This window comes from Leopardus geoffroyi, chromosome A1 (genome assembly GCF_018350155.1).
Source record: "Leopardus geoffroyi isolate Oge1 chromosome A1, O.geoffroyi_Oge1_pat1.0, whole genome shotgun sequence".
NCBI classification, from domain to species: Eukaryota; Metazoa; Chordata; class Mammalia; order Carnivora; family Felidae; genus Leopardus; species Leopardus geoffroyi.
Genome location: NC_059326.1, coordinates 136,455,539 through 136,479,536, shown reverse-complemented (window position 1 = coordinate 136,479,536; position 23,998 = coordinate 136,455,539). Strand labels below are relative to the sequence as shown.

The following is a 23,998-nucleotide window of genomic DNA, read 5'->3' as shown; positions in this document are numbered from 1 at the left end:
TCTGATCTGAAGGGGTGGGACCTAAGCAAGATGGTCCTGAATGAGTAGGATCTAGAACGGAGGAGTCCAAATGCCAAGTATTCACATTTCAGATGGTGTGGACCCCTGTGCAGATCAGGAGTGATTTAGTTAAGGAAGTAACCAGGCTAAGGAGAAAAAAATATCAGGGGAAGAAATCTGGAGACCAAGAAGGGGCCCAGGTATTTCATGGGAAAACTGTAAAATATATGGTGTCTCTGACCATCATGAGGCAGCCAGTGCCCTGGTGCCATCCCTCTTCTGTCCAAAAACTCCCAATCTGGTGCCCTGTTAGGGCCTCACAAGGCCTCATCGCTCTAAACACCAACCGGCCACTCAAAGTGCACTAGTCCTACGGTTCACGGCCAGTGTTAGCTCTACTATAGGTTAACAGGTGGGTGCTAACGTTAAATAAATCCATGCTAATTGGTTAGTGCTTCTCAAATTTCTACCTTTCTATTTACTATTTCTTCTGAAGGCAGGAGAGAGAAAACATGTGGCTCCAGAATGTCTGCAAGATATAAAGTGAAGCAGCCCATCATAAGCAAAACACTTCACTGAAGACTTGCACTTTATCTTAAAATTAGTGTGAATGTTCCTTCGATTCCAGATTTACTTATAAGAACCCAATAACAATGTGTTATATTGTCCAAGGAGCAGATATGACCCTGGAAGAATATATGCCACATCTGTCCTGTGCTTTGCCAAATGCCTCGCACATCATCCCATATCCCCAGGGCTGGGGAAACTCACCTTGAAAAACGTGAACCACTAAACCCAATTAAAACACTCTCCTCTCTTAGAAGGACCCCGCGTAGTTGCCAATATCTGGGGTTTCAAGGATCATCACTCATTGTTAGAGGCAACATACGAGGTAGGGGGCTCCTAAAAGCAGATTTGGATGTCTTCCTAAATGAAATCGCTAATGCCACCCTTATTCTACAGCTGTCCATCTTAGAAAAGCACATTACTAACGCAAGCTGGAAATACTCTGCATCCCAACTATCTCTGAATCTCAGCGGACATTAATGGGGATAGCATGTGCCATATAGCCATTCCATGGCCATTACAAAGACTGAGTAAACCCTTCAGTGCCACATCTCTTAGGAAGTGACGCTCTCACAATGAGTAAGAAAGCATTCCCAAAGAAAACTGGCACCTCTCCTGTCACTTAAACGGTAGTTTACAGCATCTCGGTGGGGGAGGCGATGTTTCTCATATTGTGTTTGTTTAATATTTGACAATATCTTGGCTCATACTGTGGTGGGTTTGAGATAAAGTGATTATTTGTATATACACAGTTGCCCACACAGATGGGAGAAAATGTTTATTTGGAGGGGGAGAGAAAGAAATTAGAAGGAAAAAAAAACCCCTCCATGATACATGCATCAATACTACTATGATTACACAATGCTATATTAACAATATTTTGAGGGAGTCCCTCTAAATAACCATCCTGCCTTCCAACTCAGAATCCACATAATTACAGCTTTCTGGCTACCAGAACAGGAAAGGATGCCATGTTGGAGGCTGCCAGTGCTGGGGGGTTGAGCAGGCTGCTGCTGCCACCCAGTGGGCACTGCCGAAATGGCAACCGCAGGAAGCTTCAGCTACTTGCAACTAAACAGAAAATTTATGTACTTTCTAAGTAATTCCTATTTTCAATTCTCACATTCGCAGAAATTACAATCAATAACAAACACGGGATGATTTATGTAATTCTAGCTTCATTGCGTAGTACAAAATGTACTGAAGATAAAATACGTATAGAAATATTTCGTTTTGTCATTTTACCCACTCCTTAAATATCTAGTTTATGTTGTATTTACAGTATAGTTACTTTCTTTTTTTATTTTTTAATGTTTATTTATTTTTGAGGGGGGGGAGGGCAGAGAGAGGGACACACAGAATCTGAAGTAGCCTCCAGGCTCTGAGCTGTCAGCACAAAGCCCGATGGGAGGCTCAAACTGACGAACTGCAAGATCATGACCTGAGCCAAAGTCAAATGCTTAACCGACCAAGCTACTTTCTTTTAAATTGGGGTCTGATAAATGGTTTTTATTCTTAATAAAAATGAATATCCCAAATCCAAAGACATTAGTGTTTTTGCTTTACGGTGCAAAAACACATCTGTGATGACAGTTTTTGTTCTTTATTTTTTTAAGTTTATTTATTTTGAGAGAGAGAGAACACAAGTGGGAGAGGGGCAGAGAGCGAGAGGGAGAGAGAGAGAATCCCAAGAAGGCTCTGCACTGCCAGCGCAGAACCTGACATGGGTCTCGAACCCATGAACCATGAAATCATGACCTGAGCCAAAGTCAGAAGCCCAACTGCCTGAGCCACCCAGGCACCCCTATTTTTTATTAAGCTAAGCGTTGATTTTAGGTAGAATCCTCCAACTTAAATATTTTAAGAATGCTTATAAGTTAGAGAAATCTTTGTTTAACATATAAATAAGTTTTCAAACTGGATATTATAAGAGTATCCTGATGATGGACTTCACAAATTAACAGAGGCAAATTCAAGGGTGGATTAGTTGGGCAAGTTTCCAGGAAACCAATCAGGATAGTACTTAAAAATACAACATTTAGTGGGGAAAAAAAACCTGTTTTGGAACATTGCATGAAGGATACTACCATTCATATAAATGTCAAAAATGCACAGCATCATTCCATATTGTTTACAGATTCATAGAAGTATATACATATGGGCTCGATTCACAGCCAAATTCATGATAGCATTTCCTCTGGGGAGAGTGAGGGGAAATGGGCCTTCACCTTTATGTGTAATATTTTATCCTATTTAACAGATACAGAGATGGAGCCCCTGGGTGGTACAGTCAGTTAAGACTCTGACTCTTTATTTTGGCTCAGGTCATGATCTCATGGTTTGTGGGATTGAGCCCCGCGTCAGGCTCTGCACTGATGGCACAGAGTCTACTTGGGTTTCTCTCTCTCCCTCTCTCTCTCTTTCTGCCTCGCCTTCTCTCTCTCTCTCTCTCTCTCTCTGTCTCTCAAAATAAATAAATGAACTTTTTAAAACAAAGAAATAAAAAGAGAGAGAAGATATGAAGCAAATATGACCAAATATTCAATTTTTTTTTGTTTCATATGATGGTTCCACAAGTGTTTTTTCATTATCTTTTCCTTATTCCATTAAAAAAGCAAAAAGTAGTGCTCAAATTCATTGCAAGATCTTTGTTACACTGAGTATGGTATGGAAGTCTGGGATCAGAACTAAAAAAACTAAACTAAACTAAACTAAACTAAAAACAGGGGTCTGAAGTGTCCTCCTTAGTCCACAGAGTGCTCAGCTTTTCCCCTAAATAAATTCAGGTCAAACACTTCAAGAATACTTGGTTTGAAGGTGCATCAGTTTCTACCCAGGGCACCGTCATGCCTCCTCCAACCCTTATATTAAAACATTCCTCTCAAAACTTAAGGGAGACATAATCATCAGCTTTTTTGGTCCAGAGTAGCCTGCTGGTATCCTGAAGCTCCTAAGTTAACAACTTAAATATTCCAATGATAAATTTTCAGAGGCCAAATGAAGAATAAAACAGAAGGGCAAGTGTTTTCCTCTAATACTTGTACTCCTGTCACTCCTAAACATAGCAGATTTATTAGGAACGGGAACTTGGCACACACCGATGGAGGAAATTTTTATTTAATTCACTACCATAAATTGCAAAAAAATATGTGTTCATGCATTTAGAAACCCCCTAGAGGGAGTATTTCTTCAGAAATAGAAAGAAAATAGGGTGTAAGAGAAATGTGTTTTAGGTTATTTCTCTGTGTAAGAACCTAAGCCTTGCCCCAAAATAAATGTAGTCTAGACTGCAATCTAGTGAGAATCAAGACCGCAATCTACTCATTCCTTCTGCTTTCACAATAGAACCACTCACAGTTGTGATGAGAATCATCCCAAATTATAAGGCATAAAAACTGGCACTGCCTCACATATTATTAATCTATTTGCAGATGGCACCACATTTTACAACATGATCCTATTACAAGAAATGCTGATTCTGCAAATGCTCTGCTTGCAAGCGAGAATGGAGCAGTTAGAAGTCACAGCAGTGCTGTATTTTAAGCTTTCCAAAATGTACGTTAAAGCAAAAGTCCTTGAAGGTTGTAGAAAATAACTCCATCGTCTTCAAACCATTGCAAAACTTTTCAGATCAAACGTGGACATAAACCAATGAATATCTTTGTTGGTTCTCTAATCAGAAACAAGTACACATAATTATTTCATAGAGTAGGAACTTAAAATTTGCTAATATGTTGAACAATTAGCAAAACATAGCCTGCAAAACTTTAATTGAGATTCCTCTGGCATAAAATAAAAAAATACTGGCTATGGAGTTGCCAAATCCAAAAACAGGCAATCTTACTGACAACAGCAAGGCTGTTGGCAGATAATAGGAGATTCATCCTCAAAAAAGGAAAGATTCAAGAGTCCAGTCCTTAGAGGTTTCTTTTCTCACACCTTACACATATGAGCTGCACTAAGTCTACAAGTTTAACACGAAAGCCAAAGTGACCAGTCAATTCCTGATATTTGTATTTAATGTTTGGACAGATGGAAAGCTATCATACTCGATTCAACATACAGCTGCTGAGGACCTGCTGTTCGCACAATGTTTTTTGGTGAGAAATATATCTGGATAAATCTTACCAGAATTTCATTACCTCCTTCAGTAATTCTCTCCAACTGTATGCTTCCATTTTGTCTGATTTTTTAATTTAAGTTTATTTTACCAGTATTACATAATACATCTCGTCACAACAAACATGGAAAATATAGGAAAAGAGAATAAGGGGGAAAGCCATTCACAGTCCCACCAGGTAGAGATAATTATCAAAATTCATGGATTCCCTCAGAATATTTTTTTTCTCATTCTGTAAAGATTTCTCATTTCCAAATCACAATGAAAGGAACTTGAGTACTTTATCAGTTTTGTTTTCTATTATATGCCTTAGAGACATAAGATATAAATATAACCTCACTACAAACTGGTATCTGACACAACAGAATAACATTTGCAAAATGTAATGTTGTAGTGACAATAATGAGGCTGATTGCTACAGACATGTTAAACTCTGAGTGTTAAATGCTTACATCTTATTTATTCAGAACATTGATCCAACAACAAAGATAGAGAACAGCAGCTGAAAATTTATCTCATTCAATGTTCTAAGATAAAAGAGCTAACCATTCATTCCATTATTTTCTGCAGATAAATCCTTTTTTCATACTGAAATCTGATGGCAATTAAATTATGATATTTTCCCAGGCTACTGTATGAAGAGGAAGCTGAAGGCCATCACTATACAGCATACTGCAACATAAAGACTCTTCTGTTCACCAATTCTGGAGCATTTCCAAAATATACCCAACAATCCAGTTTTATTTCTGTCCAGAGGCTGTGTGCCAAGGATGGGATATAAGCACAGGAATATATAAGCAGCAAGATTACAGACAACCAACTCTGAAAATTAAAAATGGCAGACATAGTAAGGCCGGCAAAGCCCCAGTCACATCCCCTTCAGAATATTTTGTTGAGAATTTCTTCATAATTTCCGTTATGTAATATATCCAAGATTGTACAAGCCAACTTTATAATGTATGACATCATAAAGCAACTAGACCTATCAGATCACTTTAAGAACACATTGCCCAAAAGTAGCAAACACACAATCTTCTCAAGTACACATGGAACATTTTCCAGAAGACACCATACATTAAGCTGTAAAATGAGCCTCAATAAATAAACAAGATTGAAAATAGATTATGTTCTCCAACTATAGTGGAATGAAATAGAAATTGATGACACAAGGAAATTTGAAGAATTTGTAAGTGCAGAAATTAAATAACACACTCTTAAATAACCGATGGGTCAAAAAATAAATCACCACAAAGGAAATTAGAAAATAACTTAAAATGAGTGAAAATAAAAACACAGCATATAAAAATTTGTGGAATGGAGATAAAGCAGTGCTCAGAGGGAAATTTATAGCAGTAAATACCTATATTTTTTTTAATTTAATTTCAGATAAATAACCTAATCTTCAATTGTAAGGAACTGAAAAAAGAAGAGCAAACTAAACCTAAAGCAAGAAGAAAGAGGAAATAATATTAGAGCAGAAGTTAGTGAAAGAGAATAGAAAGACAACAGAGAAAATCAATGAAACCAAAAGCTGCTTCTTTGAAAATATCAACAAATTGACAAACATTTACCTTGACTGACCAAGAAAAAAGAGAGAACTCAAATTTCTAAAATCAGGAATGAAACATGAACTATAAATTACCCAATTTAAAAAAATGAAACGATTATAAAGAAATACAATGAATGATTGTATGAAACAAATTGTATAAAAGAAATGAAATGGACAATTTCCTAGAAACACTCTCACTACTGAAACTGACTCAAGAAAAAAAATACACAATCTGAGTACACCCATAACAAGTAAAGAGATTGAATTAGTATCAGAAACTACCCACAAAGCCCAAGACCAAATGGCTTCAATGTTGAATTCTATCCTATGTTTAATTTTTTTTTTAATGTTTTATTTATTTTTGAGACAGAGAGAGACAGAGCATGAACGGGGGAGGGTCCAAGAGAGAGGGAGACACAGAATCGGAAGCAGGCTCCAGGCTCTGAGCTGTCAGCACAGAGCCCGACGCGGGGCTCGAACTCACGGGCCGTGAGATCTTGACCTGAGCCGAAGTCGGACGCTCAACCAACTGAGCCACCCAGGTGCCCCTCTATCCTATGTTTAAAGAAGAATTAGCATCAGTATTTCACAAACTCTTCCAAACGTTTGCAGAGTAAAAAACCCTCCCCAACTAATCGTATGAGACCAGTCTTGTCCTGATACCAAAACCACAGTCATGGCACAAATACAAACAAACAAAAACAAAGCTAAAGACAACATCTCTTATGAATAGAAGTGCAAAAATCCAACAAAATACTAACAAACTGAATCCAGCAACATATAAAAGGGATTATGCACCATGACCAAGTGGGAGTCATTCCAAAAATGCAAGGTTGGTTTAATATCTGATAATCAACCAATGCCATACACTCTATTAACAATAAAAACCCAAAACCACATGATTATGTCAATAGCTGCAGAAAAACATATGACAAGGGGTGCCTGGGTGGCTCAGTCCGTTAAACATCCGACTTCCGCTGAGGTCATGATCTCACAGTCCCGTGAGTTCGAGCCCGGCGTCTGGCTCTGTGCTGAAAGCTCGGAGCCTGGAGCCTGTTTCAGATTCTGTGTCTCCCTCTCTCTCTGACCCTCCCCCATTCATGTTCTGTCTCTCTCTGTCTCAAAATAAAACGTTAAAAAAAAAACACATTTGACAATGAGGGTGATGGATATATTTACCGCATAGATTGTGATGATGTTTCCATGTGTGTATACTTATCTCCAAATACACCAGGCTGTATGCATTAAATATGTACAGCTTTTTGTTAGTCAACATTACCTCAAGAAATTGAAAGCCAATTTCTCTTTCATGATAAAAAAAAAAAGACACTCAAGAAATAAAGATGGAAGGGAACCTCTTCAACCTGAGAAAGAGCATCTTTAAAAAAACTACACAAACATCACACTTAATAGTGAAAGACTGAATGCTTTCCCCTACAATTAAGGAAAAAAAGAGATGTCCACTCTGACCACTTCTTTTTTTTTTACGTTTATTTATTTGTTTTGAGAGAGACAGTGTGTGCACGCGAGTGGGGTAGGGGCAGAGAGAAAGAGAGAGAGAATCCCAAGCAGACTTCGCTCTGTCAGCACAGAGCCCTACACAGGGCTCCATAGCATGAACTGTGAGATCATGACCTAAACAGAAATAAGTAGTTGGACACTTAACCAACTGAGCCACACAGGTGCCCCTGACTCTGACCACTTCTGTTCAGTGTTGTTCTAGAGGCAAATATATTTGGGCAACAGAAATTAACAGCATCAAGACTGTAAAGGAAGAAGTAGAACTATATTCAGAGATAACATGATCTCATATACAGAAATTCCTAAGGAACGCAAAAGAAACTCCAAGGTACAACTCCAAACATAATAAAAACCACAGAATCGCAGGCTTTTATAGGGCAAATTTTATGGCATGTGAATTATTAAATTGAGAACATTTAGCATATAGTAATTTTTAAGCAGACTCAACAATGACACCATCACATAGATCAATGACACAGAAAGGGATTTGATATCTTATCTATCCTTGGATCATGTATTCATCTTTCTCAATTAAAAAATACTGAAGTCATTCAGGATGAATTATCTTTATTATTTACTTCACTGGATTTCTCTTTCAAACTGAAAGGGCAATATATACTTGTATTGCCTTTTATTATGCACCAAAAATTTAAAAATTCCTAGAAGTACCAAATAAAAACCCTATAGTATTCTTCTCACCCATGACCCTCCCTCCTACCGCCACCACTCCTTGAAGACAATGAATATTAATAGTTCAATGTCCACACTCTTCCCCATGTTCATCTCAATGCACACAAATGAAAATATTCACACAAATAAAAGGTTTTTTCCTCTGATTTTTCTACATACATTTCTCTCCAACTTACTTCATGGTGGCCTTTCCTAATGGTCAGTGCCTATAAACCATAACTCCTCCTTGTTAAAGCCACACAACATTCCAGAAATATGGACATACCACAGTTAATCCAAGCACTCTCTGGTGACGGGATTCAAGTTCTTTCCTTTTTTTTTTTTTTTTTTTTTTTTTTGGCATTCAATGTATTTCTTTACACATATACTTACAAATCAATTCTTTTACTTCTGTATGATAAAATTGTCCAATCCAGATGTTAAAGATGCAGAAAAACATGACTTTGCTTAGCAAGAAAGAAAAACAAAGGTCATTATGTTCCACTAAACATCCTGCTTGGTGGAAAGGGGGAAACATTTATTTCTCAGTTCTGAGTCACAGCCCTGTGAATAGGTTAGATTTTGTTTGCAAATACATAAACAAAATACAAATTACAAGTGCTCACCAAACAAGGCGTCTTGTAATAGGGGCAAAGGGTGTGTCACAAGAAACACATTTCCTGGTGCAGGAAAATGAGCAGCAGAGGAAGGAAGCAGCCCAGGGAAACAGTGCTGGATCAAGCTTTATGCTTTGACTGCAAAACTCCCCTGACAACAACGAATCCAACAGGATTCCTGGGTTCAGGGCTCAGGTTAGGTTTGGGGTTAGGCTTAGGTTAGAACCATGAGTCATTTCAGACCACGGTTCCCCTTATTTACTGCTCTACTTTGCGCCTTCTCTTGGTTGACTGGAACAGTTTTTTCAAGAAGGAAATGTGGATGCCGTGATCCCCCTGACCTTAGCTATCTAAAAATAGTTTTCTATTGCCCTCCTCCACAAAAGACAACTTGACTTATTTTAAATGTCTGGGTCAAAGCCTTTTCTTCTTCCAAATCCTGTACATACAGCAGCCTTAAAAGCCTTCCAGCTAACAGTGTTGCTGAAGACAACCTATTTTCGTTTCTTCGCTAGTGTCATTACAAGATATGAGAAATCCTCATATTTGTGTGAGCATGTACACAGAATATAAACATAGTAAACTGAAGAAGCACTCTCTGTCATTAAAATGCCAGCAGCTAAACTGTCTCATCTGATATATTCTCAGTTTACTGATGTGAGAAGACAAGGAATGAACTCCACATGAACTATGCCTACAGCAATATGACCATTACATCAGTAATTGTGAGTCTGGAAGGCACCAAACAGTAAGTCCACAGCAAATCAGCCCGAAGTGACAGCTTAGAGATTTGATTTGACTATTCTCTGGCTTTATGTCATTCAAAGCCACCATCGGAAGGAGCCTTCCTACCCACAGTGTTCCAGAAGGCCTCATACCCTTTACTTTTGGGCATCAGCTACTCAGTTTGTGAGAGCACCACCTACTGGTGCATTAGAGAAGCATAATTTCTTCGTTCTCTTAAGCTGTGGATTATTGGGACCTGCCCAGTGAAAGGGGATATAAAAACCTTCTTCCTCATTCCGGCAGGTTCCCCCCACCACCCCCAAACTCCTCTTCCCTTACGGTCCCTTGACAAGTGCAGCAAAAGTGAAATTTATGGAAGGTATATAAGAAAACTCAAAATCTAAAGGGAGGTTCACCAAAAGGCGTGAAAAGACAGAAAATAGAGCCACTCCTGAAATTTCAGTTTCAGGAACTGACAGCGGACTTCAAGGTACTGCAAGTGGCGTGAATGAGCAGAAGCAATTGTCTTCTGCCTTTGTGTTACTCTGTGGAAATTCCCGTTCCAGAGAGACACTGCTGTATTCGTCTCAGGTCACATTCTCACCTCTTGGCAAGAAAGGATACTGGTTCTTGACTGACATTTTGCTGTGCTGACTCTTGTGGAGAGAAGACAATTCCTCCAAAGAGTATCAGAGTGCTTTTAGCCAAAAAATGCTCACTGTGTCTCTCCAATTTGTAGTTAAATTGCCTTTTCCAAGAGGACGTTTTTAGGATGTTTTAAATTTGTGTAATTCAGGGGCACCTGGGTGGTGCAGTCGGTTGGGCGTCCAACTTCGGCCAGGTCACGATCTCGCGGTCCGTGAGTTCGAGCCCCGCGTCAGGCTCTGGGCTGATGGCTCAGAGCCTGGAGCCTGTTTCCGATTCTGTGTCTCCCTCTCTCTCTGACCCTCCCCCGTGCATGCTCTGTCTCTCTCTGTCCCAAAAATAAATAAACGTTGAAAAAAAAAAAAAAGAATAAACTTGTGTAATTCAAAATTTTCTCTTTGGATAGATCTACATACAGATCTCTTCTGTTTTTATCTGAAATACAGGGAGCCCCCTTCAGCCCATGTACTTACATTTTATTCCGTCCTTTACTGTTACTTTTAATCCTTAGTTATGCTATCCTCCCTAGGAACCCGAAGTAGTCGTATAGTAGACCTTTGCTCTCACTTCCATTTTCTGTTTCCTTTTGCTTATGCTTTTTTCTCCATCTTAGAAGCACTTCTCAAATCTGTTCTCCACAATGTCCTGTAATTTTCTTAGGGACCCTTTAGGCTCTTCAAAGATACAAAACTTCTATGAGATTCTAGGGGGCTGTCCCCTATCCCTTTGTTCTACCGTAATTTTTATTTATTTGTTTAATGATTACTTATTTTTGAGAGGTGGGGAGGGGCAAAGAGGGAGACACAGAATGTGAAGCAGGCTCCAGGCGCCGAGCTGTCAGCACAGAGCCCGATGCAGGGCTCAAATTCGCCAGCTGTGAGATCATGACCTGAGCCAAAATCGGATGCTTAACCGACTGAGCCACCCAGGCACCCCTGCAGTAATTTTTAATGGACCCATGTTTTGTTTTATGTTCATTCATTCTCAAATGAGGCAGTATCTTTCCAGATTCATCGGTAGCTAACAGGCAACCATTTGCTCTTGACCCCACTCTGTCTACTTAGGTATCAATCAAATAACTTACCTACATCTGTAACTGAAGGATAGACCAATATGCCCAGTTCAAAGCTGATTTCCCAGTCATTTTGAGCAACAGTCTGCTAGTGAGGTAGTATATTTTTCTACTGCCACTGCCCAGTTCTCTAATAACTTTCAATGAGATATAAAATCATATTTCCCGGAAGTACCACCTAGTATCTGGGCCCTGTGTTTTAGAAAACCCCACACTGGCCCTCTTTTGATTATATCCTTCCCCGCCAGGAAGGGAATCTGTGAGACCAAGGGCATGTGCCCTCCTAGAGCCTTTCTAGACAAGGATTAGATGTTCAGAATCCCAGAATTACCTACCTGAACAGCCTAAGCCTGTCCTACAGGCCTCATCCACAGGCCCACCCTCCTGATGGCAGACCATGCTACAAGTGTGTGCCCTTCCAGGCCCAACGAATGGCCAAGGGCAGCTATTTGCAGAGGCTCTGGACCTCCTGGCTGGGAGCCTCTTGTGTTCAAGGCTGCTTGCAAGGCAGGAGACAGCGGTAGGAAGAGAAGGGGGACAAGCTGGAGGTTAATGGACTTTGGGCAAACTTTCTCCAAATCACCAATATTTCAGCATGGGATCCAAGGAGTCTAAAAACTCTATATTTGAACCTGGAATTCCAGATAATTTTGAAGGTATATTTGTCAAGGTAAATAATAGAATTTACTTTATCTTCATTTACAATTTTGATTCAGACATATGGTACATAGACTTGCATTTCTGTTCCTTTGGATCCTGCAGATATTAGGGATGGTCTAATAGCTGGCTTCCAAGCCTCTTCCTGCCGAAACTCCACCCTCCCAGAAGCAGTTCTATTTAGAAACAGGTTAGTTCCAGAGGCTCTTTATAAGTCTGCCAGGAATCAAAAAGTAACCAAGAAGGATACAAGCCTGCAGCCCCTAGATGGATGACCATTAGCGTATGAGGTGGCCCTATGAAACTTTAAAATTGGATATACTCTCCGTGCTTTACCTACATCCCATCAGGCATCTGTGTCTAAAATTGAGTTGTACATTATATATCTACATTGAAAATCTGTACAGGCAGATTTCATTCCCCCTCCCCCTAAATTCCTTACTCCCTTAATACTTTTTCTTTACTTCCTGTTCATTATTGTCCATTGCACAGGCATAATGCTTTAAATATTCTGTATGATGTGTTCCTCATCCGTCGAAAACATTTTATTATTCAACAATCATCTCCTATTTACATGTACAGCTTGTCCTTTGCTCACCATTTTGAATTTGTGAAATTATCTTGATTTTCATTTCCATTATATTCCTATGCCTCTTCTCACCAGAAAGCTTAACCCTCTTTGCCTTTGCACTTTCAGACATGGCAGTGTTAAAAAAAACTTTTATAAAACATCTCTACAATCAGCCAACACAGCCTGTAGGATGCTATACCACAGAAGGTTGAAACCAAAACACCTGCTCACAACTTTTTTTCTTCCACTGCTGACCAGCAAAACTGACGTGGCTGTGTGTGTCTGTAGAAATTTATAATATAATGGAGTAGCGGTTAATTCATAGTGCAACTTGGATTTAATGGGGAAAAAATCTGATTTATTTTTGTCTATGATGAATCTGGTCTTCCTACCATAATCTCCCATTACTGGTTAGCAGAGGGAAATTAACTAAATGTCCAATTGCAAGTTCATTTCAATCCATTAGATAGTGTCAGCCTCTTAAACAAAACAAGCAACTACTTGGTCTCTCAGAAGGCCTCCCCTTTCCTTGGTTCTCCGGGGAAAGGATGTTTTTATGCCTTTCTTTGCTTAATTGCTTATTCAAATATCTTTTCCAAAAAATGATCCAGATTTTCATGAAGCCCCCAAAAATTTTCTTTGGGAAATGGAAAAATGTGTATTTGAACACCCAGCTGGCATTTTGCCACAACTCGACAAACAGCTACAGTGGGTATTAAAAGTAACAGAAGACCTAAGCACCTTCATCTACCGACGAGGAAGTGACATCCCAGTGACATAACAGTTTTTGCCTTTAAACAATTCCTAAGTCTTTTTTACCTCTCACTATGTGGCTCTGGCACAGCAAACTCAGCCAGAAACTAGCACTCCTCCCCTTCTGTGTTTTTTAAGTTTTAATGTTTATTTTTGAGAGAGAGACAGAGTGTGAGCAGGTAAGGGGCAGGGAGGAAGACACAGAATCCGAAGCAGGCTCCGGGCTCTGAGTTGTCAGCACAGAGCCGGATGCAGGGCTCCAACTCACCAACTGTGAGATCATGACCCAAGCCAAAGTCAGACGCTTAACCGACTGAGCCACCTAGGTGCCCCTAGGCCTTTAAATAATAAATTTAAACCTCTAGTCCTTGTTTCATATACTGAGGATATATCTCTTGACACGTTACCAGGTAAAGTGAAGATATCAGCTGCCCTACCCTTCCCCTTCTCCTCTGTCCCTCTACCATTCCACTCCCTACCTTGTGTCAACCATGCAGTTTGCTTTAAAAAAAAATTTTTTTTAACGTTTATTTTTTTTGAGAGAGAGACAGAGAGTGCGAGGAGGGGAGGAACAGGGAGAGAGGGAGACACCGAGTCTGAAGCAGGTTCCGGGCTCTGAGCTGTCAGCATAAAGCCTGATGCGGGGCTCAGACTCACAAACCGTAAGTTCATGATCTGAGTCAAAGTCGTACACTTAACCGACTGAGCCACTCAGGTGCCCCAACCATGTGTTTTTCTTTCAATGGTCAATTATACCCAAAATTCATATGATTTTTGATTGTGCATTTATATTTAAGGATAGACTAGGTAACCACCAAAAATTTTGCCTACTGTTTTAAGTGTAGGTCTGCTCCCCTGTTGGGTCTCTCCCACCAATAGCACAATTGACAGTGTGTGTGTCAGTGGACCTTGATGACTACTTGACTTCACTTTAGGGAGGAAAGCTGGGGCACCTAATATGGGCATCTCCAAATGCCATTTGGGATTTAGACTGTAAATACTTCAATTGCTGTGGTAAAAAAGCCCATGATGATATACAAGGTATCATGATGTCAGACCAGCACTGCTTGATACCCCACTTCCCAATGTCCTATAAAACAACCAGCAACAAGAAAAGTACTATATTGGTAATAATACTGTAATCATAAGAAAAAAAACAGTCATGGAAGTACAGCATCAGTAGAGATCAACTTCTTCATCAGTAGAGATCAACTGAGTAATAAAATCAACTGTGGGTTTCAGCAGACCCACAGTCTCTAACAGAAAACGGAAGGCTCTGCCTTACTCTACTGTTAGGCATAGAAAGATTCCACTGACCAAAAAATAACGGACATCCCACTGCTACGCACAAACTGTCCTTTGAACTGGTGGGTGCCAGGTCCTTCCATTCCCTCTTCAGCCATGTACACTATTATACTCGTTCATCAGTTGCAGCCACTACCAAGACTGAAGAAGGTGGGGCGACTGGGTCGCTCAGTTGATTGAGTGTCCAACTCTTGATTTCGGCTCAGGTCATGATCTCATGGTTCATGATATCAAGCCCCACCTCGGACTCCATGCTGACAGTGTGGAACCTGCTTGGGATTCTCTCCCTCTCTCTCTGCGCCTCCCCAACTCATGCTCTCTCTCTTTGTCTCTCAAAATAAATAAATAAACTAAAAAAAAAGTTTAAGGAAGGTAACACTTCTGCCTATGCTAAGCCAAGCCAGGTGATCAGCATCACCAAAACACATCCTACAACCCACACGCACTTGGATGGTCCTGAAACAACATCCCAAGTACACAGTCAGGGATGAAGCAGATGAGAGAGAGAGAGAGAGAGAGAGAGAGAGATCCAGGTGTCATGGGCATGATACTTATTCAAGAGTCCTTAATGAAGTGACCGTTTTAGTCAGTTCAGTCTGGTCCAACAAACTACCACAGACTGGGTGGCTTACGCCCAACAGAAATTCAGGGTTCTCCCAGTTTCGGGAGCAAGTCTGAGATCAGGGTGCCAGCCTTCTTCCAGGTTGCAGGCTGATGCCTTCTAGTTACATCCTCACGAGGCAGAAGGGGCAAGAGAGCTCCTGCGACCTCCTTTCTAGGGGCCCTGTTCCTGTTCATAGGGGCTCTACCCTCACATCCTACTTACCTCCCAGAGGCCCCACTTCCTAGTACCATCACATGGCATTATGATTTCAACATATGAATTTTGAGGGGACGCATTCAGTCTACTGCAGTAATCAGGCATTACATACAAAAGAGTTAGCATACCAGAACTAGAAAAGCAAAGAAGTTTCAAATAACAAAAATCACCAGCTGAAACATCTATAGGAGATGTTAAAACCCACCAAAGCCCCTTGGCTTCAATAGATCTCTCCTCGGAACAGTCGTTGCCTAGAAAAGATAAGCCCCCAGACAACATGCAGTGTCCTCTTTCTGTTGCAAGAGGGCAGAGAAGGACCAGTCTCTTCAGTGCCAGCTACAGGACTTTAAGAGAATAAGACGACTCAAACCACACCAGTGTTTCAAGGCCACTGTTCAAAGTGATGACTCTTCACAGCAGATTTATGGTGAGGTTAAAAACTTCTATGAACCCAAAGACGGGCCTGTTTTCCTGCTCTTCCTATGTGAGTCAGACTTTAATGAGCAAGAATTGGTGAAATAAACATAATCAAGGCCTGCCAAGATCTGTAATTCTGGAAATAGTGAATCTTAAGGCTCTTGGGCTTGGGGTGGGAGGGACTTGTTGGGAAAGATATAAGGGGAAGATTTCCTGCTTCCTGGCTATGGTACAATCTTCACATCTGAGCGTGATAACTTTACTCCCTTCTTACACACATAAGATTTTAGCTATAGTCCCTTTCCTTAGAATATCTCTGAAGGGGTTCAGAGAATGCCAGTCCAAAATATGCCACTCTGGTATAAGGATTATTTTGAGCTTGAAGGCAGTGGAGAAGAAACAAACACAATAACAACTCTCTGCACACCCCATATCTACCAGAAAGGGCAGGACGATACTTAATCACCAGAGACAACTCTAGACTCATCAATCCAGAGATGGCATCAAAGGGATCTACATAATAAACCTTGCTAAAAACAACCTTATCTTCCATTATTTTCCCCTATATATTTACCTTCCCACAATTTGCCTTCTCTAGAAGCTCAAAGTCCTTTTGAGCTTGTCACTTCTCTACAAATTCATCACTCTTTTGCTAAGAAACCGTATTAGCCCAAGTTCTTACCATCCTTTTGAGGTATTCATCATGGAGTCCTCCCATGTGTATGCTCAGATGGACGCATTAATAAACTTCTGACTATTTTTCTCCTTTAATCTCTCTTTTGTTGGTCTCATTTGCAGAACCCCAGTCAATGAACCTAGGATGGGTAGAGAAAATTTTTTCCTTCCCTACATCTCCCTCCCAACAATTATATCCCTCATGCTAAACAGAGTTGACCATTATCATTTCCTCACTAAATCTCCAGCCCAGAGCTTGCAGCCCTGTGCCCAGGGCAAGAACATGGCTCCTGAACAGCCCTGCATAGTGTCAGTGGCAGGGTTCTCAAGCACCCAGGTCATCTACATGAAGCCATCTGCACGTGCGGAATCCAGAGTACAGACAACAGTACTGCTAATTTCTTAATGTTGAATTTTTAAAATCCATCTCTTTAATTTTATTTCTTTTTCTTTGAAAAATTATTATTTACTTTTAATTACACAAGTGAGCACAAATACATGCCCACAGTAAATATATTAAATGTTACATGTAGTCGCCTCTTTCCCAGAACCCCCAATCCCAGTCTCTCTGCAGAGGAAACCACCATTACCAGCTTGGCCTGAATCCTTCTAGCCATGTTTCCATGCACAGATACTCATAGTCATACTTATGAAAATACATAGTTTCCTTCTTGTTGTCGTTAATTATTACCCTATAGAAATGACATCAACCGATCTGTGACTTTCCTTTTGTTCACTCAACGGTAGGTTTCAGATACTGTTCATGCAACTTTATAGACCTGTAGACCTACCTCATACTCTGCACCTGTTGTATAACAGCACTGTATGTTCACATTGTTTTTCACAAGCATTCCCCTACTGAAGGCTATTTAGGTTATTTCTAATTTTTTTATTATTATAAACAATGGAATAGAATAGATATGTATTGATGAGTATTTTGCTACAATAAATTCTAAAAAGTAATATTTCTGGGCAAAAGATATACACATTCAAAAGTTTAATATGGTTTTAAACCTCTCTCAGACTGGCTTTGGGAATGATGAGGAAGGGGCGGTTGACATGGAGAAAGGTCTAAGAAGCCCAGCTATAACAGGTGAAAGACAACTCAGACTCCCATGATAGGCAGAGCCTGCCCCCTTGAGCGTAACTGAGAGGGGCTACACCACGGATTTTTTTAAAACCCTCCGTGGACAAAGGCTACTCAAAGCTGATTTGATTGAGTTGGGCACGGCCATGGAGGTCATCAGGAATGATGCTGCTGGCAGCAACAAACTTACCTCCGCTCTGGGATCCATTCCAGCACTGCAACCGCAGCTCCTTCTCTGAGTGATAAAGGTAATCCTGGGGGAATAGATGTGGACACCGCCTAAGTCCTGAAGAGGAGGAAACAAGGGTTTTCTCCGTGTTTCACTCAAGAAGTAGCTGAGTCATGGACAACATGCAATGATCCAAGTGAAGTGAATACAGCAGCTAACCTCCTAGAGACACTAGATGAGAGTATACAGACCTCATGCACACAGCCTGATGCAGCTCATCTAATCAACGTCCAGTGTTTGGCTGCACTCTTACGGGTAATGAAACATGCCATTGTAACACTAATTAAACTATCAAAATACTAAGTAAGTACTAGTCAAAATACTAATTAACACCAATTAAAGTGTCAAAAGGATGCATAAGCAATCAGCTGCACACTCAATGGGATGGTATTTCGTCTCACATTATGACTCAAAAGTGGACATTTGTAGCCAGGATGGGAAGGGCTCCTTACCTGTAACTATTTTTTCCAAATGCATGCCCTCCACAGCTCCTGCTGTGTTCCAATCATGGAAGTATAACAAGCACAAACCAGTAAGGGAACAAATTGTGGACTGGTGTCCTACCCACATAAGGGCTCATGATTTGGACAAAAGCCAAGTTTTCATACAAGCTCAACAGTAGCTTTTATCCAAGATCAATGAGATGGTAGATGTGGAAGTTTAAGCATAACTGAAAGTCCACCATTAACATAAAGAACATTCTGGGCCATCTCTGCCTCTTGATGTTAGCTGGTCATACGATAAAGCTTACAGATTGGACTCAAGGATGTCCTCCCACTCACCAGCATGAAGAGAAGAATACACAAAAGCTTCTTGGCTCATCTACATCTACTTGGCATACAATCATATTGTTTTTGAATTCTTGCAAGTGAAGCTAGAAAGGATTCCAGCTGCACAGATTGAACACATACAAACCCAGAAAGTTAACACTCATCCCATGAAGATATTCCATTCCTTCCTGTTTAGTTGCGCCATCTGAAAGGTGGCTCAAAGTTCAGAGAGTTCTTTTTTGTTTTGTTTCAGTTCAGATACTTCTGAAGAAGACTGTGGCTTGGAATTCCTCAGGTAGAATCCTACAGCTTACATTCCACCTGTCTTCATACTAGCTTATTAATAAAACAGAGATAGCTTCTTTGGTATCCTGGCTGTGGTTTGCAGAGTTCCTTGGAAATGTAGATCCTTGGTATATGTATTAGAGCCTGGGGTCCACAATAACCAGAATCATCTGCTTGCATTGTTGGTTGCCATACGAAAAAAATCTAGAAGTCTCTTCCAACTGCGTCTGGTATTTTCACCATTACCATCCATAACAATAACTACTATCTTTGCTGTAAGCATTTTTGCCACAAACATTTTCACTGCAAAACTAATTGGCCATAAGGTAATTTTGCCATAAAAGATAAGTGGTTCACAGTTTGGTTTCATTTCCCCATTGACAGAGTTCCAATTTTTATATTATATAAACCGTAGCCAGCCTTCATAATTGTCTATACCATGACAAGGAGATGTGATAGTCTTAAAATAGTGATAACAACTACATATATATGGACTTGGTAGAAAACATGATGATAAGACACACTGGAAGCGTGGAATAAGAGAGTACAAACCAGATCACATACTATCTAGAAAGTAACCTACCAGCTGCAGTGGTGACAAGTTCAGTTACAAATGAATTACAACATTTAACACTTTCCCATAGAACTCTGAAATCTCTAACAACAGACAAGTAACAATAAACCAAACAGGAACAAGTATGGAAGGCTTTGACACACAATACAGAGCTCAGTTACAAATATGCGTGCCAGTATTTGAAAAATTTATACCTCTCTTAATGAAAGAAGTTAATAATTAAGATTTTTAACTTTTTTTCATGTTTCATTGTGTCCTCTTTACGTATCTCTCTTATTTTTCATTCTTATATCTTCTACGGGAAAACTGCCTTATAGCCAATTAGTTACCGCAAAGACGCCTGTCGCAAAGATTTTTACAGCAAAACTAACCTGGAACCTATCATAACAACCAAAAACGTAACATTAATTTGGTTGGGCAAGGCAAACTCTGCACTTGCTCAGGACAAGGAAGCTGCACAGACTATTGAAATTAAGGGAGCTATCACTCTTTTGACTCTTCCTTCACTCTAACATACGGATGTAGTGGCAAGAAGCTAGTTTTTTTCCCAATGGGTAAGGATACACCACCTTTCAGTTCAACTGACTAGCTCTCTCTCTCTTCAGAACTTAGCCAGTGGCTTTAAATGAGGCTACTGGTGCTGGACATAACTGGCTACTTTCAGGATGATTCTGACTATGGATACCTTGGGGATGGGCCCATGTTGGAACATGAGATCATAACTACTATCCTGATGCTAACAAGCCAGCTATTTATTTGGCTGCCAGATCCAGGACATGCATCAGACCATATGGATGGGCTACCCCAGGTGACCACCATCGGCTGTCTCGGTCTGATGCTGACCTCTGAAGTATCCATAGGAGTGACAATACAAAAGATTTGGGGCCTAACTGCAGGGGGGAAAAATGCACAAGAATGGATCATAAGGAGGGATTATTAAAACCCTAGCCTTTAACAAAATAATAATTTTTAAATATTGACAATGGACCTGACTTTGCTTGCATTGAAGTGGTTTTTAATTTTTGTTTGGAAAACAATGGTTAGTTTTTAAGATATAGTTACTTAATATAGTTACAGCATGTTAGATAACATAAAATAGTGCTGCAGCAATTTCTAATTTCTAAGAAACAAGTGATAACGTAACACAGAGTTTGGCAAACTAAGGCCTGCAGGCCAAATCCAGCCCATTGCCTGTTTTGTATAGTCTTTGAACAAAGAATGGCTTTTATATATTTTTTAAATTTTTGTAACGTTTATTTATTTTTGACAGAGAGAGACAGAGCACGAGTGGGGGAGGGGCAGAGAGAGAGGGAGACACAGAATCTGAAGCAGGCTCCAGGCTCTGAGCTGTCAGCACAGAGCCCAACGTAGGGCTCGAACTCACAGACCGAGAGATCATGACCTGAGCCGAAGTCGGACGCTCAACCTACTGAGCCACCCAGGTGCCCCGGCTTTTATATTTTTTAATGCTTGGGAGGAACAATCAAAAGAAGAATGATACTATTATGACCTGTGAAGTTTTCATGAAATTCAATTTTTAGTGTCCATAAATAAGGTTCTACCAGAGCACCACCTCACTCATTAGCTGATATATTACCTATGGCTGCTTTCTTGCTACCGCCGCAAAGTTTAGTGATGATGACAGGACCTCCGTGTTCCACAAAGCCTAAAATATTTACTGTCTGGCCTTTTACAGGAAAAGTTTGTTCATCCCTATTGTAGAACATCAATGTAGAACATTGTATAGGCCCTTTATATAAAACAGACAAGCCAAAATGTGCCAATTGGTTGCCTTTTTTAATAAGCTTAAAATAAGCAAGAGGCTCTATTTCATGGTTTTGGCCAACAATTGTCTAGAATATGTCCAAGTAAGGGTTAATAAGAGATGTTACTTAGAATCTTGCACTGGACCACTTAACAGTTGCCTGCAGTCTCAAAGTTGCTCTAGTCTGCTCTGATTAGATGTTTCAGGACAAAATGAAGTTATAGAAATAGTTCTGAATCAAAGTAAACTTTTAAATTGACAAAATTTTAACATACACTGACCAAATTTTTAGTATAAGTTGATAAAGTCGCCCTCCAGAATATAATACAATTTATAACCCCATGTGTGACATATGATAGCTGTCTCTGTATATATCCATTTCCCCACACCTTGCAGCATAGCAATGTTTACTAATATGATTGGTGAAAAACAGTATCTTTAAATCTGTAGTTCCCCCAGTCTCTCTTCTCCACAGCGGTAGCTGTTCTTCTAGTCCTTTTGCTTAACTTGCAGTACCCGAATTGACTGCCATGTCTTCTGAAGAAGGGAAGCTTTTCATGGGAGGGCTCAATTTCAACACCGATGAGCAGGCTCTGGAAGACCACTTCAGCAGCTTCGGTCCTATTTCTGAAGTGGTCGTTGTCAAAGACCCGGGGTTTTGGTTTCATCACCTTCACCAACCCAGAGCATGCCTCAGATGCCATGAGAGCCATGAATGGAGAGGTAGTAGGGACCAGAGCTATGGGAGTGGTAGATACGACAGTCGACCTGGAGGATATGGGTATGGATATGGATATGGATATGGATATGGAAGGTCCAGAGACTATGGTGGCAGCCAGGACGGTTATGACCGCTACTCAGGAGGAAATTACAGAGACAATTATGACAACTGAGATGAAGCTTGTGCACCTAATGTAGATACACAAGTAATAAAACTTCTGATCCAGGATCATCCTTCCAAATGGCTGTATTTATAAAGAGTTTTGGAGCTGCACTGAAAAATCTGTTTAGTACATCAACTTCTATTTTTGAATTGAGCTCCCAAGGTAGCTTGTTACAAAGACCTTGTAGAAAGTTCCATATGTCTTTTAAAGTTTTTTCTCCCATTTAAAGACAAGTCCTGGGACATTTGTAGAGTCTGGGTATTTTTCTTTTTACCAGTTTTTTAGTTTGGGCTCTCAGGATTACGGGCTATGGCAAAAAATGTTTGGTCACTTTTTTTTTCAAATGATGTGCATTTAGGGACATTTTAAAAACCTGTATACAATGTTTACCATGATTAGAAAGCAATTTCTAAATGCAGCTGCAAGAACATGATTAGAGGTGGTTTGGGTTTTGTTTTGTTTTGTTTTGTTTTTTATTTAAGGTCACCACCCTGATACACAGAAGTTTCTTAGAACTTGCAAATGTCCTTTTCTTTAATAAGGGAAGAAAAAATATTCTGTTGTGTTTCACTTAGCATTTAGGATGTCTTTCATGGAGCTGATTAAAAAGTTGAAATGTGAAAACAAAAATAAATAAATAAATAAATAAATAAATAAATAAATAAATAAATCTGTAGTTCCCTTGAGGGTTGCTGAAGGGAAGGTGGGTGGGGGATGGGATTGATGGCTGATGGGCACTAAGGAGGTCACTTGGGATGAGCACTGGGTGTTAGACATAAGTGATGAATCCCTGGGTTCTACTTCTGAAACCAATACTACACTGCATGTTAACTAACTTGAATTTAAATAAATAAATTTTTAAAAATACACACATAGGGGCACCTCGGGTAGGTCAGTCGGTTAAGCTGCCCACTTCAGCTCAGGTCATGATCTCACAGTTCATGGCTTCAAGCCCCATGTCAGGCTCTGTGCTGACAGCTCAGAGACTGGAGCCTGCTTCGGATTCAGTCTCCCTCACTCTCTGCCCCTCCCCTACTCATGCTATGTCTCTCTCTCTCTCTGTCTCTCAAAAATAAATAAACATTAAAAAAACTACACATGTAAAAAAATGCAGTTTCCTGGGTACTGCAACAAGGAGCATCTTCTCACATTTACTGGTCATGTTTATTTCTTCTTCTGTTAATTGTCCATTGATATCTCTGGCTTACTGAAAAATGGATATCATTATCTTTTAATTCATATTGCCCTAATTAATAGAGGAGTTCAGCATTCTTTAATGCTTATCAGTCAGTTTTTATCTCAGTATTTCATAGTGCCATCTTTTATATCTTTTGCCAGTTTTTCTAACGTGTTGTGTATCTTGTTCTTATTAATATTGAATTCTTAAGATTTACTGTTGTTTAGGGGTCTCAAAGTGCAGTCAGTTTTCAGAGAGCAAACACAATCTGATGCAGAAATCTAAATTAAAGTCGTGTCCAGGCCAGTCCTAGGGTTAGCACATTGCCCCTTTTCTGTGTTGTATACCCACAATAAAGCACAGAAAACTGCCAGATGATAAATTAGGTATCTCCTCCAGCAAATGCCACATGCCTCTTCTTTCCTCTTCTAAATAAGCTGTTCAAAGAAAGAAGGAAATTGATCATTAAAAACAGCTGCTGGTTTTATCAGCAGCACTCAGTAATAGCCAAAATCAGTTTGGGGCTCAGACAGCAACAGCATG

At 40.0% G+C, this 23,998-nt stretch overlaps 2 pseudogenes; one reads left to right on the top strand and one right to left on the bottom strand.

The window, feature by feature from the left end:
- Nucleotides 1-5,183: 5,183 nt before the first annotated feature.
- LOC123581010 lies at nucleotides 5,184-5,558 on the bottom strand (annotated as a pseudogene).
- Nucleotides 5,559-16,064: 10,506 nt separating this feature from the next.
- On the top strand, nucleotides 16,065-22,908 carry LOC123581003 (annotated as a pseudogene).
- Nucleotides 22,909-23,998: the final 1,090 nt, after the last annotated feature.